This window comes from Rhineura floridana, chromosome 1 (genome assembly GCF_030035675.1).
Source record: "Rhineura floridana isolate rRhiFlo1 chromosome 1, rRhiFlo1.hap2, whole genome shotgun sequence".
NCBI classification, from domain to species: domain Eukaryota; kingdom Metazoa; phylum Chordata; class Lepidosauria; order Squamata; family Rhineuridae; genus Rhineura; species Rhineura floridana.
This window is the reverse complement of record NC_084480.1, coordinates 113,915,501-113,932,920: the sequence shown is the minus strand read 5'-3', so window position 1 is coordinate 113,932,920 and position 17,420 is coordinate 113,915,501. Positions and strand designations below refer to the sequence as shown.

The 17,420-nt window shown below is 39.4% G+C and overlaps 1 protein-coding gene across 13 annotated transcripts in view; it reads left to right on the top strand.

The window, feature by feature from the left end:
• Positions 1 to 17,420, top strand: part of PTPRD (protein tyrosine phosphatase receptor type D) — a 2,140,456-nt gene that overhangs the window by 279,480 nt on the left and 1,843,556 nt on the right. For 12 of the 13 annotated variants that reach the window (XM_061629619.1, XM_061629614.1, XM_061629683.1 and 9 more), the window contains one exon: positions 9,662 to 9,703. The exons of the other annotated variant lie outside the window; for it this stretch is intronic. The gene's annotated coding sequence lies outside the window, so the exon portion shown is untranslated. The remainder of the gene's footprint in view (positions 1 to 9,661; positions 9,704 to 17,420) is intronic. 13 annotated transcript variants of the gene reach the window in all.

The following is a 17,420-nucleotide window of genomic DNA, read 5'->3' as shown; positions in this document are numbered from 1 at the left end:
TTGGTCCAATTAAAATTCTATTGCACTGTGGTTTGCATGCAGAGCTCTTGCAAAACAAGGGCTCCCCAATGGCTTCAGTGAAATCCAAGAATGTCAGAAATCTACAGCATTCCAGATTATACACCTACAACAAAATTTTATGCAAAATCAAAGCAGACCACAGACTCTGTTTAATCTACTTCCACATATTTTGCATTGTATACATCACTCTTTCCCATCCATGGGTTGGAGCTTGGTAATGATATGGAGGCAGAAAAAAAAGGATATGTTGATCCCAGACATGAGTGGCTCATTATTCACAAAATATATGATCTAGCAGAGTCTTAATATGTTTCTTCTTCATTACTGACAACTGAAGGCTTTATTCTAGCACAGACTAGTGTCCATGTTGTCATTAGTAACAACAGAATTGTGACATAGCAAATAGGTTTCTTTGCTGAGTAATGGATCTTTCACACACAATACTCCTTTAGTAGTCTGAAATGTTAACTTAAATGCTGCTCTCCAGGAAAAGGAACCTGATATAATCATATCTCTACTGAGGTAAAAGCTTTTAAGTAATAACGCACTGGAAAGAGAAAGTATTTGATTTTATAATGTCTGACCAAATAGCAGTATAGTAAGTAGTAGTTTGCCTACTATATACTATAATGAAAATCTTGGTTCCCATATTTTTTGAAACATACCTATAGGTTTATGAACCATTTCAACAAGCTCTGTGTGAATCTCCAGTTTGTATCCAACTTTGCTTTTTTGAATAAGTTCCATATTTAATAATAGATCTTTTTTTAAAAAAAAATTGTGTGGTAAAATACATTATGCAGAAAAACTAAATTATGCTTAATTCGTAATTATCTTATATATAATGCTACACACACACACACAAATTATTATACTAGGCTTAGAATGTCATCAGAGGCACCCTGTTCAATTCTAACCATTTGCAGCCCAGGGTGAAATAAGGACACAGAGACATATGTTGGGTTAAGTAACAGGCCACTTTATTAACCAAATTCATATTAGAATAATGAACCTGCAGAGGGGGACTTAAGTGCGGGATCCCCCTGATGAGTCAGGCAAAGCCTGCTTGCAGCTATTCGGGTGACCTAACCCCTGTTGGGGCAAGGGCCTGCCAATCTGCCAAACCCTTGCCCCGACCACACCCAGATGGTGCATAGGGAGGCCAACCTGCATCACCACCCCCTGGTGCCCTATAACTCCAAGTGGATGAGTCATGTTGGCTCCAAAGGCGTCCTGTATCCTGCCCCCGGGCCGTATAGCCCTGAGCTGCAGGCCTCCAGAACTGCTTATCACCCCCAAAGGTACCTAAAGGTGTCACCTAGCTGCCCTTCACCTTTAACCTTTCCCGCACTTCCTTACCACTAAAGGGGGTCAAACCACTGTTTAGTCCCCCTTTACCCTACACCTAAACAAAATCTCACGCAGACCTCTCTGCAGGTCTGCTAATAGGATGTCATTACCTGCATCAGTCAGGTGAACACCATCTGACTGATACAGTTCCAACCTACTGTGTCTTATCTCTGGATGATGTATGATTGAGTCACCAGAGTCCAACAGGGCCGGCCGGGTAGCTCTTGGAGTTCTAGTAAAAAAAAAGAAGTAGACCCAAGAAGCCTGAAGTATGGCCACCCAGGACTTCTTGAAAGATGACATGATAAAAATATAAGTAACATAATAAATCAAAAGGGAGATTTAATAGTGAGGATCTGTCAGTCAGTCTACTTCCACTCAGTGTTAGTTTTCCATATGTTAACAATTCCATTCTGTCCAATTTCAAAAAGAAATCTGCAATTTACTAGATAAATAAATGAATAAAAATATATAAATGTATAGTATGGGTGATGTTTACATATGTATTGTAAAACTTATTTTCAGGGCCAGCACCAGATGGTGGCCAGGTTGGGCCTTAGCTGAGGGCCCCTGAAGGGCCTCTCCTTAGAGTGGGTGGGTAGTGCTCCCATTCCACTATCTGCGGCAGCATTGGCTCCCTGTCCTGCCACAGATTGCAGACAGGAAGCTCCCAGGCACCCCCTACAACCGTGGAGGCCCACAACCCCTGCCTCCACTCCCACCTACCTCTCCCGTTGAAGTGAATGCTAGCCGTGCTGCACACATGCCTACCATCAACAAAGATGGCGGCTGAGGTTTCCTTAAGGGGCTGATGCCCCTGCTGCCATCTTGGTTGATGGTGGGCATGCATAGCATGCATATGTGCCATTAACCAAGATGGCAGCAGAGGCATCAGCCCCTTAGGGAAGCCTTGGCTGCCATCTTGGCTGATGACAGGAATGCACGCACAGTGTGGCCAGCATTTACCACAGTGGAAGAGGTAGGTGTGGGTGGGCGCCTTTGGTGCTGGTCAAGCTGGTGCTTATTTTCTCTAAAATATACACATTTCTGAATTATTTTATTTCAAAACATGAATTTTTGAACATAAATATGAATATAAATATTTTCCCCTCCAAATATACATTCCAAATGTATTTTCTCTAAAATATGCATTTTAAAATCTACGATATGTTTTTGAGCCATGTCAGAACATTAGAAAGTGTGAAAGCCATTGGATTAAAGCAGTTCATAAGATAATTATCATATAGAACTTCTCAGAGATCCTTATGATGGACCCCAGTGTAGAACTATTCATACTGAAAGTCTCCAGTTCAGTCAATGACATCTGTAATAAAAGAAAAGGAACAGGGAGCAGGGGATGGGAGAGACTTCAACCTAAGACCCTGGAGAGTTCCTGTCGTTCAGCATCCTGCCCAAACCTGCTGAAGTCAGGCACGAATGCAGAGGTGTGCCTTTCTTTTGTTTTTTTTAATAGAAAGTTTTCATGCAGAGCGCTTCATGAATCAGCTTACAGGTCACACAGGATACAACGTCACTGCTAGGATTAACAAGGCATGACTACATTGCACTAAGACATTGTTGCAGCAACTAGACATGCCTCCATACCAACCTTAAGTAAGGATGGTGGGCACCCTACTTGAGTGGACTGAGTGTCACTGTGGGGAGTGTGCACACAGGCAAGTGCTCCTCCTCAGAGGGACCATGAAGGCGCATTGAGATTGAAGGCACCCAGCCTACAAGTCTGAGGCAAGGGCAGCTGGACCGCCTCAGCAAGGTCTCCCCAACAGGAGGAGGGAGCTGCGCAGTGGCGACAGTGGAGTGGTGGAAGGAAGGGGGTGAAAGGTAGGCAGAGAGGTATCTTTCTGACTGGGTTGGGCTTCCTCACTGATAGGGGGATATATAGGGGAGGAGATGTCACTGGCTACAGTGCAAGAACTCTCAGACTCCAGCATGCCTGTAGACATATCACTTGGGCCCTCTTCCCCGTCAGTGTCTTGATTCCTTCTCATTCTCACCTTCCATGCCCTGTCTGCGGGCTCATGACAGTCAGAATTACATTCCTCAGTATCACTTTTCACTGTTATAAACAATTTCCAAATTGTTTTTATTGTTGCTTATTTTTATCAAAGAGCCACTTTTCAACATAGAATATTGTGTAGACAAAGTCCACTTTAATTAACCTTATTCATTTATCCTAAATTCAAGTAGAAACCTTATCTCAGTCTGCGTCTGTGTTGGAATTGCTTCTTAATTGCTTCCTAATACATTTGTAAAGCTTTTTTTAAAAAAATATTTTTAAAAGATGTTTTATTTTAATATGTTTTTAAGGATGCTTTGTTTTAATATATTTTAAAGTCTGTTTTTATGTTTTACAGTGTTTTTAGTGCTTTGTTTGCTGCCCTGGGCTCCTACTGGGAGGAAAGGTGGGATGTAAATCTAATAAATAAATAAATAAATAAATAAATAAACAGTATATTTCAAGCAGAAAAAAAACATTTTTCCAATGGTTCAAGCTAACTGGCAATCCAAAACTGAAGCAAAATCTGGACATTAATTTCATAGTCACCATGGCCTAATTTCTGATTTTTCCAACATGTACAACTTATCATGAGGCCTTTTCAGGGCTTCTGGGCAGAAAAATAAACCCAGCAACCAGTGAAAACAATCCAACTGCTTTCCACATTTAGTTTCCAATCACTTACTTATTCCTTTATATAGTAACTAGTTGAAAAGTTTCCCCTTGATTGTCCAAATGGAAGGAAAATCTAAAGGTCAGGAACAAGAATAGAAGGAGGGAGGAGGGTTTTTTTTAGGTGCTTTATTTTTAAGATGTTTTTCAGATATTTTGTTTTTACGATGTTTTTAGTGCTTTATCATTTGTTTGATACCTTGGGCTCCCTTTGTGAGGAAGGGTGGGATATAAATTTCATTAATCTATCATCATCATCATCAATAAGCAAATGAAATAAAATAAATAAATAAAATAAATAAATCATCAATAAGCAAACTGTTTGTTGGGCATACTAAAAGGGAACCCAATACCGGACAAATATCCTTAGCCATGTAATGCCCATTATGATCCCCTTGAACTCATTTATAGTGTTGTTACATTAAAGACTAATGTAATAGTTTTGTACACAAGTCGCATTAAAAGGGTTTTTGTTAGTAGTAGCCAAATTAAGGGGTGCTTTGACAAAGAAATTGCTCATAATTGACAAAATATCTATACAAATTAGGGCCACTATGTATCCTATTTTCAAGGATATTTTTTAGAAGAAATGGTCCTCAGTTCTCCTATATGTTGACTCTAAAAAAGGGATGCATAAAGGCCTGCTAGAAGAATCAATCCTATATTTATACAGTGATATTGATGCTGAAATCCTTTATTTCTTTTAATAAACCAAGTATAAATATGGTTGGAGAAGGTGATATGAATGTGTGTGTTATACTTTCCATCACAATTCTGAAAAGAACATATATAACTGGTGGTAATATTTAAATTAAATATGTGAAATTATGGTTCATGTATTGTTCTTTTGTTGCTGAAAAATCTTCATTATAGATTATTTTAAAAGTAATTTTTTTGCTCATAATGTGTCTTGCTCAGTTTGTCTTCTTCCATACTGCAAGCCGCCCATTATATGTTGAGAAATCAAATTATTTGGTCAGCATTGGCTTTTGATCTGGAATTCAGCAGGTTTTGTAGTCCAAAATAAAATTGATGCTGCAAGATAGAGAAATCAATGCTATCTGCGGCCTTGAGCCATTATTTTCCAAATTTTTGATCTGTGTTAAAAAAAAGTCACCTTTACACCAAGAAAGGTTTTATTTTAGTGTGCAGGGAAGAATTACCAATCCTGACAGGCTCATTTGTTTCTTCATGAATCGCTGTTCTGGGTATGTCTCCTGAAGCACCTGAAAATGAACTGAAAAAATAACAGCCATTGACAGCAATTAACAGCCTCCTAACATCCAGTGCAGACACGCAACAGAGTTATTTGCTGTCAGAGATGGTAATGTGCTATGGCTGAGTCCTTTAGGCTTACAAAAAACTCTTAATTATTGTTTTAATTTGTGATCGTGCACCATCATTTTAGGCTAGTGTTTTTGAGCAGACATTTTGGAAATTATCATCTTATTCTGTGGTCAGGATTCACAAAATGCAGCCAAGAAATGTAACAAGTGCTTGAACTATGAAGTTGGGATGGGGAAGAATATCCGCTAAATCAGACTTAGTACCGGATTTTGACTGAATCCGACAGTCCGCTGTCTTTTTGGACCGGCACTGATTTCTTGCAGTGGGTTGCGGCTGTGATGAGCTTGGCTTCCCCCCCCAATTCCCCCCCGATTGTATGTAATTATCTTCATAATTACAATCACTATTATCCATTAAGTTCCATGGATTTACATAAGCATTTATGTTAAAAATTATGTAATTCTTTTCGCCACCAAAACAAAAACAACAGTGGATCGAATTGGCAAGTGGAAAAGCAAGCAGGAACATTAAAATGGCAGGTTAGGATTGAACGATGGACGGTAGGAATACAAGTGGATCGGAACTAAGCAATGAACCCCATCCCTATGGTAAAGTAGAAGAAATGAAGTCAGGCATTAGACAACAGGCAAATCCCAAATTACTTCCTGATGTCTATATGCCCCAAATTCAAAAAGCCACACCCCAATACGAACCAAGCCCACATTGGGACTCCTCTTTATTTGGGGTCCACTTCTACCACCGTTAACAGCCAGCCAGTCCCTCTCTTGCTGCTATGTCACTTATGTATGGGGCAGTGGCAAATGGAACAAGCATTCTCTGGAGACCTCCATATGAGACCCAAGTAACTATATGGCACTTAGAAACAGTGTAACAGTAGTTTCCCATGAGCAAGGGAAATCTTATGAGTCATTCTACACGGAGCTTGAGTTTGCATTATGGAATACATGTCCTGGAGCTATTATGGTTTCCATGTTTCTGATACCAGGAAAGTTGCCCTTGCAATATTCTAGATACTAGAGAAGGAGCTTGTGAGTAGAGGGCTCCAGAGAAGTATTGTTACTGTGGCCCTTGCCCCACGACCAGGTATGTTTGGGAGAAGTGAATAGGAACAGAGCAAAGTTTAGGGTTCATAATATCAGTGCCATAACTAACATAACTATGCCTGATGTAAACCATATATTGTGTGCCCACACACATTGCTATTTGTATAAACTATAAACAATCAAGCAAAAAATGTAATTTGCAGGACAGTCTTATTTTGTATTGATATAATACTCATACACACTTAAAATACATATTTCACAATAAATTTTGTTTAGCATCAACTAGATTTCTAGATATGCAAATACAAGCAGATACAAGTATCTTCTTATACCTTGTCCTTTTTGACTTTGGTTATCGTTTACATTTGTTAAGTAAACAGTTTTATTCACACACTTACAGGTGCAGCTATCAGTAATGTTGATCCATAGTACAAAGACTTAGCTAAGTTAGAAATGTCAGATTTATATGTAATTATGCAATCTTGGAATTTAAAAGTGAACTTTTTGTTCTTTAAGTGAAGCATAATCAACTACAATAGTTGTAATCAATTTCTTCAGCAACTATGTTTTCGATAGACAATATCACAAGTTTTAATAAATGCTCTTGGTCCATTGTAGGTCTGAGGGACATTTTAATTAAGTTTAATTTGCTGAAGCTTTGCTCACAAGAGGCAATAGTTACAGGCAAAATAAAGAAAATCAATAATGCAACACTGATTTTAGGATAGGCTTCTGACAAAGAATATTCATGTATTAATTGCAAAACAGAAAGTGGTAACACTGAAAATCCAGAAATAATAGTAAGTTGAAGCTCCTCTTTTAGTGTAAAATTTGTATAGATCCAAACCTTTCCTGTATTTTCAGTTGTGCACTTTTTTGAGCTCTGCAATTTTCATTTTCATGGTTAATGATCCAGATAAAAATTCAAAATCAGTAGCAATTCCATTCAGTTTTTTTAAATCTAGAATGCAACTTGGTCATCAACATGTCAAGAACATTTAGGATTTGAATCTTGAACAACTATTCCGATGTTACATTAAGATAGTTATCAGGGGACTCATCTCTTTTTTTACTTTTTTCCCCCTCTTTTTGAAAAACCACTGGATATTTCCATTTGTTCAGCTAGTCGAGTAGTGTTGTGCAAAATCACTGCAAAACAAATACCACATATTTCTTACAATGTGGCCATAAGACCCCAAATCATTTTTGCTGCTTGGCTCAGGGACACATGGTTTGCTTGCAACGGCTGATTAACACAATCAATTTGACTGAGTATCTGGGACCACGTGAATAATGTGCAAACAAATTTAAAGTCAATTTGAAAGAGGAAGGTTTGTCTAGTGGAAACTGCTTCTGAATTGCTCACATCTGCTTCAATCTGTTCCAAAATGTGTTTCAGAATGCCCCTTTAATGAGATCTTTACATTTTTCATTAAGATTTCCCAATTAATAGGTGAACAATAAATAAGTTTAAAAATATGTGTACCAAAAAGAGTAACAATGTCTCGTATCACAGAAGCTGCATGCAAATTGAGACTGTGGGCAGAACATGGCATAAATCTTGCCAAATTATTCCCCACCTCAAAAAAAAATTTTTTTTTGATTGGATGCTGTTATATTTACCACTCATGTTTGCAATATTATCATATCTTTACCCCAATATAATTGAACACATTTCATACATTTAAGGATTATTCTCATATTTATTCATTATCGAACAATGGCGTTCCCGCCTCTGCGGGGGCGTGTTTGCCGCCACCCCAATTCTCCAGAGGACTCATAAAGGTTCTTGAAATTTCTTGAATGAGCCACATGAGATCTCCTTACCAATCAGGAAAGGGTCGGAGCAGCAATATATAAGACTGCTCCTCCCTTAGCACTTGCCTTTTTTGGCTTGTGGCACCCTTCCTCCCTCCCTTGTCAGTATGGGCTCTGCTAGTCGCCAAATGGGGCTGAGTAGGAATTTTTTTGGGGGGATCCTGATTTCAGAATCCCTTTGGTTTTGCCTACTCCATACTGCTTGGGTTTAATTCAATTGGCCTGTCGGGTAAGGTTGTGGTGTTCCTGCTTTGGCTGGCATGGAATTCGGGTAGGTGAGGTATATTGGGGTTAAAATTGAGGCGGTTGAGGCATTCTGGCAAAGGGCACTCCCTAGGGAACCATCAGGGCTTAATGTCTAGTGGGGATCTGGGGAGTGTCCTCGTGGGACTGGCTTGCGCATCATGGTGAACGCCTGTACAGCGAGGCCAGGATGCGGAGGTTGGAACCACATACCTGCTGCAATAGCAAGGAGGGAGAATTTCTCCCACATCCTTGACTGGGGAGTTACAGTCTGAGGAGAATTAGTTGCCTTCAGGAAGGGAGGGAGTATTCCCTCTTACTTAGGTTTAGCCTCACCTGCCCGAAGTATTTTATATTTGATTAATTGGCTGAACTGAATTTGATTTAGTGTGTTATATTTTAATAAATATAACATTATTCCATATTTGTGTCACGAGTGTTCTTTGGTGTGGTGGCAATTAAAATTGCCCATGTGGGATTAATAAAACTATTATTTGTTGTTTATAATGCTTTAATTAATCCCATGTATGTGATTTTGATGTATTGATAATGAAATAAATATGAAAAATATCTAATTATCTTTGAATGTGTGAATTTCCCGCTTTTAAACTACATTTTACCAGTAGTGGCTAATCTTACTACATGAGTCCAACTCCACTCCACCCCTAATCCTGTGCCCAGTGTTGAGACAGGGAGAAAAGTTGCACTGCCCTAGCTATGCTGCTGCCCAAAATACATGGAATATGGTAAGGTTGGAGAGGGGAGATATCTGGACCCTGCCATGTTCATGATAACATCTTGAGTGCATTGGGGTGTCTACTTGGAATTTCAATCTCCCTTTGAAAAGCAGCTTGGTTTTCCCAGCCAAGCTCCAAACCAAATGAGAGAAGCTCAGTCATCTCTAGTGTTTTGTGGGAGACACAGGGTACACAGAGGTTATCCTGTTATGGGAATTTATCCAGATCATGAGGGTTGAAAACCTGGTGTTTTGGTTTTATGTTTTTAAACACCGAGACTCTTGGGATTCTAACCAATATAAAGGACATCTATATAAATCTCGTGATCATCTGTTGTTTGCCTGTAATTAAATGTGTGATGTGTTCTATGGATAATTGTTCTTTAGACATAGAATCTGTAGCTATATATATTTACTTTAAATATATTAAATATATATTGTTTACTATTTCAGGTTTTCAGGTAACTGGATTGTGCCTCTACTGGTTTCATTTTGGTGAGTTTTTAATTAAACTGCTTTGTTGAATCTGTTTCAATTGTTGGCAGTATGCTGTCAGAAAATTTAACTAAAAATTAATTAACAAGGCTTTCAAACTTGTTGATTGTGATGCTGTGTTAGAAATTATATAGAATTTGGTCCTATATTTTGTATACCACTAGAGCATCTCTTGCATTTTTTATGATATGGGGGCAATGGTGAATTAAATGGCAATTTACTTTTATTTTACCTCACCCCCTCCCAATAATGTTGCTAGAGTAAGAAATAGCTTGATCTAGGGGCTCATCTGAGTTGGAGTTCCAGTTTCTACATGGAGTTCTAATACCTTCAAGAGATTTCCTACTACAGGGCGTTCCCACTGTTTCTAAAATGCTAGGTAACATTTTAACTTTGGTTGCAAGCTGAGCTTTCTTTCAGCTGGTGTGTGTGTGTGTGTGTGTGTGTATATATATATATATATATATATATATATATATATATATATATATAATCAACAAGTTAATTCCTTTGCAGAAAATGATACCATCTGAAATAAAGCCAGCATGTGTAAATGTCCAAATGTGTATTTTTTTCCTCCAGCCTTTTAGTCTAGTGACACATCCTGTGATATAAGATTTGGACTGGAAGTAGGGCAGGGGGGAAGAAATTGGTGGCATTTTGGTTGCTAAATTAAGCATACACAGTCGTCATGTATGTTAGGATGTTTTGCCAATGGAGTGTTTTTCTTCCCAGTCTGCAAACAGTAGTATTTAAATCAAGGAGTGTTTCTTTTCTCACAGTATATTTGAGGATGTCTCCATCATGTTTTCTCTCTGTTGTTTAGATCTAAATTGTCTTAAAATTTAGTTGGAAACAGTTTGGCAATATTGTTTGTGTGAGCTACCTACCTACCTACCTATGTTTCCTATTAACTAGGCATTGCATTAGTATTTTGTCCTAAAAATAAATAAGGCTTTTAAAAATAGTTTCAGGATGTAAGACTGATATAATGAATTTCTGCTCATATTTCTGTTTTTTAGTTGTGTGTTATTGGAAAATGCATTATCAAGAGACAGTTTAATTTCTTAAGTGTTTTATTAGAATTAACTGGATTTGTATTTGAAAACCATTCTAATGCACTATTACAAAGTTTGGATTTTGAAGCTAATGTGTGTTGCAAACAGTACAAATCTGAAAAATAAGTAATGGTAATATATCTTTATTACATTTCCAAATGGAAAATATCTGTTTTGCATATTCTTTAGACAGCATTGTAATTCAGGATGAACTTAACTTTTTTGACAAATTGTTCATTCTGGTAAAGCTGGAAGAAATAAAAAAAAGTGGCATAATAGAATTAATTTGTCTCATCTTAAAATTCCATTTAAAATAAGGGTTAGAGACAAGAAAGAACTTGGATTATTAGGGTGCTGTTGAGGTCCCTAAGAAAAACTTTAACTAACCCATATTGTTCAAATATTTTTGGCTTTTGGTTAGTTCAGTGCAGTTTCAGAAGGAAACAGAGAAAAGGCTAGCACACAACATGAAGAATACCTTATGGAGGTGGGATGACCTTGATGCAATTCTAATGGTGGTGGAATATCTTGGTGAATTCCTTGTCATGGCTAGTATTTTTAATAGCATAGGAATGACAGTTCAGGGGATTTGGGTGAGCAAATAACTTGAATGTTCATTTAACCATCATCGTGATTTTGGGGTCTATTCCTCTCCCAGGTGCACCTTTCCTTGTGAAATTTGCACGTAGTAGACCTATAGGGTAGTCTTTCTAGGATATTGTCACAAACTATCAGCTTACACATCTCAAACTTTCAGCCAGTTACTGTTTTCCTTCTGGAAACAAAAACCCACTTGGGGTCAAAATAAACCCCAGAAATTCGTTGAATTTAGCCATTGGGGTCAATTTTGACCCCAGCCAGTGTTAGCAGATTGTGGTCAGAAAAGACCCCATTGTTTCTTCATAGAAAAAAAGCCAGGGATAGATAACCAAAGTGCACAGGAATCAAAATACCCCTTCCAGGTATTTTGCAAGGGCAAAGAAGCTTGTACTCACATGACAAACTCATATGACAAAGCAGTAAAAAAAACTTGCAGTCACATTTCCAAGGTCCCATTATTGTAGAAGGACACAACTTTGGCTCTTGGAAGAAGAAAACATGGCTTCTACAAGCAATGTAAGTTTTATTCTACAATTGGTGAAAATTATAAACCCCATTTTTTGCCCAGGTTCCCCCCCCCAATGTTCTGGAGAATGTAGGGTCCCCCTCCCCCATTTTATGCTAATCTAGCTGGGCATACCAGGCAGATTGCAGGCAGGCTGGTTGGCTGCATTCAAAGTAGGGCATTTTCCCCCTTTTGCCAGTCTAGCAGGGCATGCCAGAGGAAGAAGTGGAAAGACCTGGAGGACATCTCCAGGAACAGTCCACCACAGAACCACCAGCAACGTCATCAGAGAGCACCCAGGGCCAACAATTTTCTTGCAGATATTAATGGGTTCAGAAAATACCCCAGAAAACCAAAAAAGTTAGTTTTCTGTTGTAATACATTTAAGTTGTTTCTAAACAGTTTACATTGTTTTATGACATTTTAACTTTTTTACCTTTAAAAAGTAGTTGTTGTTTGCAGTTAAATCATAGCTTACAAAGGACCAGAATTTTTCTTGTTTATTCAATATGCATAGGGAAAGAGCAAGCGTTTACTGCTAAAAAAAAACTACCTCCTCTAAATAAGTGTTTTCTGGTTCTGGATGTTTGGGTATTGTCAAGCATACTTGTGCCGACCCCCCCCCCCAAAAAAAGGTTTCTAGGGATAAAAAATAATCCCACCTTACCATTGACAATCTCATTGGGGTCAAAATATCCCAAATTGGGATGAAGGTTTAGTACCTCAAGGAGATGTAAACGGGACATAAATGTGATGTCTGCCAGTTCCAGATTTGAATTGGGAAGAGGGAGCCACCAATACAAGAAGCTAAGTGGAATGAGTAGCACAAATTTTCATCTTGCTAGCTGTATAGAATTATCCACATCAAATGAGTTTTGATGTTTGTATTTAAGAGCCTACAACTCTTCAATAAAGTTGTAACCCCTTAGCTCCATTATTTGTCTCCTGTGGTATAATAATTCTAGGAACAAAAGTTGTTTTTTAATTAGTTCTACACTAAGTAGGGTAGCAGTTCTGTGGAACATCAGCAGAACGTTTAAGCACTACAGCTGGAGACATATCCTATTCCTAGAATTGAAGATCTATATGCCACCCTGGCTGGAGGAAAAACTTTCACAAAAATCGACTTAAGTGATGCGTACCTTCAGATTCCTCTTGAGGAAAGTTCAAAACAGTATGTAACAATAAATACTCATAAAGGACTGTTTCATTACAATCGGCTCTCTTTTGGCATTTCTGTTGCCCCTGGAATGTTTCAAAGGGCTATGGACAATTTGTTCCAGGGTATGTTGCATGTCTGTATGTATGTTGATGATATTCTGATTACAGGAACAATGGAGACAGCACATTTGCAGAACCTAGACAAAACTGTCATTTGCAGGCATGCGTCTCAAAAAAAGAAAAGTGCATTTTTCAGGCCCCAGAAGTTGTGTATCTGGGACACAAAATTAATGCTGCTGGCATACATCCTGTGGAAGAGAAGGTACATGCCATTACTGAGGCACCTGCACCAAAGTCGAGCTTCAGAACTGAAGTTGTTTTTGGGGTTGCTAAACTATTATGGCAAATTCTTACCCAATTTGGCAACAGTACTGGCACTATTACACAGACTTTTATGAAAAGGGATAAGATTCCATTGGGGTCAAGAGGAGGCAAGAGCTTTTGCAGCAGCAAAGAACTTGTTGAAGTCATCCACGCTCCTTATTCATTATGACAGTTGTAAAAAACTTCTTGTCTTGTGATGCTTCCCCATATGGAGTGGGAGCAGTGTTAGCCCACTGAATGCCTGATGGATCAGAACGTCCCATTCTGCAAAAGCCAGTGTGGTGTAGTGATAAGAGTACTGGTCTAGGTCCTGGGAGACCTGGCTTCAAATCCTCATTCAGCTATGAAATTCACTGGGTGACTTTTGGGCTGGTCACCTTCTCAGCCTAAACTACCTCATAGGGCTATTCTGAGGATATATTGGGGAGGTGCAGGACTACGTATGTCAAACTGAGCTCTTTGCAGGAAAGCTGAGACATAAAGGAGATAAGGCATTAAATAAGATAAAGGCTACAATCCTATGCACAATGACTTGAGAGTAAGCTCCATTGAACTGTGAAAGTTACTTTTGATAAACATGCTTGGGATTATGTTGTTAAGATACAAGGGATAACTATTAACCAGAGCTTGGAAAAGTTACTTTTTTGAACTACAACTCCTATCAGTCCCAGCCAGCATGGCCACTGGATTGGGCTGATGGGAGCTGTAGTTCAAAAAAGTAACTTTTCCAAGCTCTGCTATTAACCAACGTTTCTATTATTTTTCATAACTATCATTTCTGAGCAATGCATTACCTAGCCATTAAGTTATTTTATTATTGCAGTTGTGACTGCAGCTATTGTTCATTACATGCCACAGGGGCTTTGGAGCAAGTTTAAAGCAGACTTTTTGGAATCTCTTTGTGGTACTGTCCTGAAGAGTAGGTGTACTGCTTGTAACAAGAAACAATAAGAGTCACATGATGACACATTGAACATTTAACAGACATTATACATGTTATAATAATTATTGATACATCACCTAGTATTTAAAGGAAAGGATTGAATTTATACTTAAAGGCTGTAATTCTATGTTCACTTTCACTTCAGGAGTAAGCCACAATAAACTCAGTGGAACTTACTTCTGAATAAACATGGTTAGGACTGCACTGTAACTTCAGATTCCTAAGTCTTTCTCCCCATCCCCTGTACTAGATTACTGGTACATTCCCCCACCTTCTCTCAAGATAATTTTCACTTGTCTGAGTCCACAGGGGCCACACAAGTTCATCTTCAGAGTCTTAGGGTCCCCCCCCAACTTTTCTCTCTTCATTACCTTTCACCTCTTCCTACATTCCCCTCAAAATGATGCTGCAATCCTATCCCAAGCCCACTTACCTGGGAGTAAGTTCCACTGAGCTCAGCGGGACTCACTTCTGAGTAAACATGGTTTGGACTGTACTATGAGCAGACACATAGGCAAACTCCCCTCCCTTTCTCTGACCCCCAACTGTTTCTTCTAAGGGGCTGGAATCCTAATTAGGGTTGCCAGGTTCAAGGCCTGAGACTGATCCTGTATCTTTAGGACAGCCTTTCCCAACCAGTGTGCCTCCAGATGTTGTTGGACCACAACTCCCATCAGCCTCAGCCAGCATTGCCAATGGTCAGGAAGATTTAGGAGAAGAAAAAGTCAGCCAAGTGCAGGTGTTCTTGCAACACTGTAATGGGAAAAACCACAAGGTGGAATTCTCCTTTCCCCCTGCACAACTTGTAAAGATACAGAAGACCTCTTGGAGGCCGGGCCTGGCAACCTTCTTACCTGGGACTAAGTCCCACCAAACTGAATGGAATTTACTTTAAAGTAGGCTTGGGGTTAGGATTTTACTATGAATGTAATCAAACTTAATTTTGTAAAAATTAACCATGTAAACAGTCCTTGCCTAGCTCTAGCTTCTCTAACAGAACTCTTGCTTTTCTAGGCAATCCTAACTCTACTTACCTGTGAGTAAGCCCCATTGAATTAAGTGAGACTTACTACTGAGTAGACTTTTTAGAATTAGTGCAAGCCCTCAGAATCTCTCCCCCTTCTCTCTCTTCACTTTTTGATTACTGCTTCCTTCTACCCTTCTCTCAAAATAGCAGTTTTCACTTGTCTGAGCCCACAAGAAGCTTTAACTCCATTTAAATTTGTAAAACAAACTCTTTTTTAAAAAAATCAACAATTTAAACAGTTCACTCCTAGCTCTAGTTTGCTGACAAGTTCCTCGCATTTTTAGGCACTCCATTTACCTGGGACTAAGCCCCACTGAACTCAGTGTGATTTACTTCTGAGTAGACATTTTTCCTCCTTTCCTCCCTTCAAGCTCATTGCAAGCACACTGAAGCTCCACTCCACTTACCTGGAAGTAAGCCCCACTGAACTCTGTAGGAAATACTTCTGAGTAGACATTTTTTCTCCTTCCTTCCCTCAAGCTCATTGCTAGCACAAAGAAGCTCCACTCCATTTACCTGGGAGTAAGCCCCACTGAACTCAGTGGGATTTACTTCTGAGTAGACCTTTTTAAAATTCAAATGTGAATTCTCCACAGCTTTCCCTCTCCCCCATTTTTTTCACTTTCCTTCCCTCAAACTCAATCATTGCCAGCACACTGAAGCACTCAACTCAATGGGACTTACTTCTGAGTAGACTTTTAAAAAATTGCAGTGAGTCCTTTAAAGCTACCCCCCCCATTTTTTGCCTCTTTCCTTCCCTCAAGCTCATTTGTTGCTTCAGGTTGGTCTCCTTTCCCTCTTTCTTGCCCTTGCCTCCATTTTAGCCTTATTCCTCTTTCCCACTCCATGGCTGCAGCAATTTACATTTCCTTGAGCTCATTCCTGATTGGCAGCAGCTCCTGCTGCTGCTCCTAGAACAAAGTTTCAGCCTGTCCCAGGAGAAATACTAATTGCTCAGGATCAGCTTTACATGGACATGCAGGAAGAATCAACATGTGAACAAAAGACGGTTTTTCAGGGTACCGGTACATGTGGTGATTTTTCAAGACACTTTCTTTTGTGACATCACAACCTCCTGTGTTTTGCATCACAGTTGTCTGCATTCACTATCAGTGGTTGGAGATAGGGAAACAGAGAACGTAGTAGTAGTAGTAGTAGTAGTAGTAGCAGTAGCAGTAGCAGTAGCAGTAGTAGTAGCAGCAGCAGCAGCAGTAGTAGTAGTATTTTGATTTATTAGTTACTTGTAAGCTAAAGGTCTCCAAGTGATTTACAACAATGTTAAAAACAAAAAACAAATATACTATAAAAACAAAACAATAAAACAACACACACATACCCCAGAGAGCCACCGGAAGCTGTTATGAGGATGGAGGTTGGGATGGATGATTCCTGTGGGTCCCCTTGCCAGCCTCTGATTTGGAATCCTGTCCCTTGGAATGAGGAACTCTCTGCTGGTCAAATGAGTCTTTTGTTAACCAAATAGATTGGCCAGGTAAGATAATGGGCCAATCAGTTGCCTAGCAATGGTAAATGGGCCAGGGAGACCCTTTTGTCATTGAAACTCTTCAGGAGAAGCCTGAAGCCCAGCAGAGGCTGGTAGTTTTGAGTGCGTCTAGAGAATTGCTGGGAACTGGAAGGCAGAGAGAGGCTGGCTCTCTGCACCATGGCCTTTGGGCTGCCTCCTGCAACCCAGATGGAGAAGCTGGGTATTGGACTGCTGATGCATTGAACCCCCTCCATCCTTGAGCTCAGGTTGGAATGTGTGTAAATAAATAAACCATATTTCATAAAGACACCACAGTCTCTGCTGACCTTCTTCCCAAAGGAAACCAAACCCTGGAGAAGCGCAGGGACCCCTGAAATCTCACTGTTTGGAGATTGGGGGAGGCACACAACAATACTAACAACAGACAACAGAATCTCTGTCTATCAAATGCCAAGGGGAGGGGGAAAGGCAAGTCTTTACCTGGCACATAAAAGATGTAAATGAAGGCGCTAAGCAGACTTCACTCGGGAGTATATTCCCACAGATAGGGAGC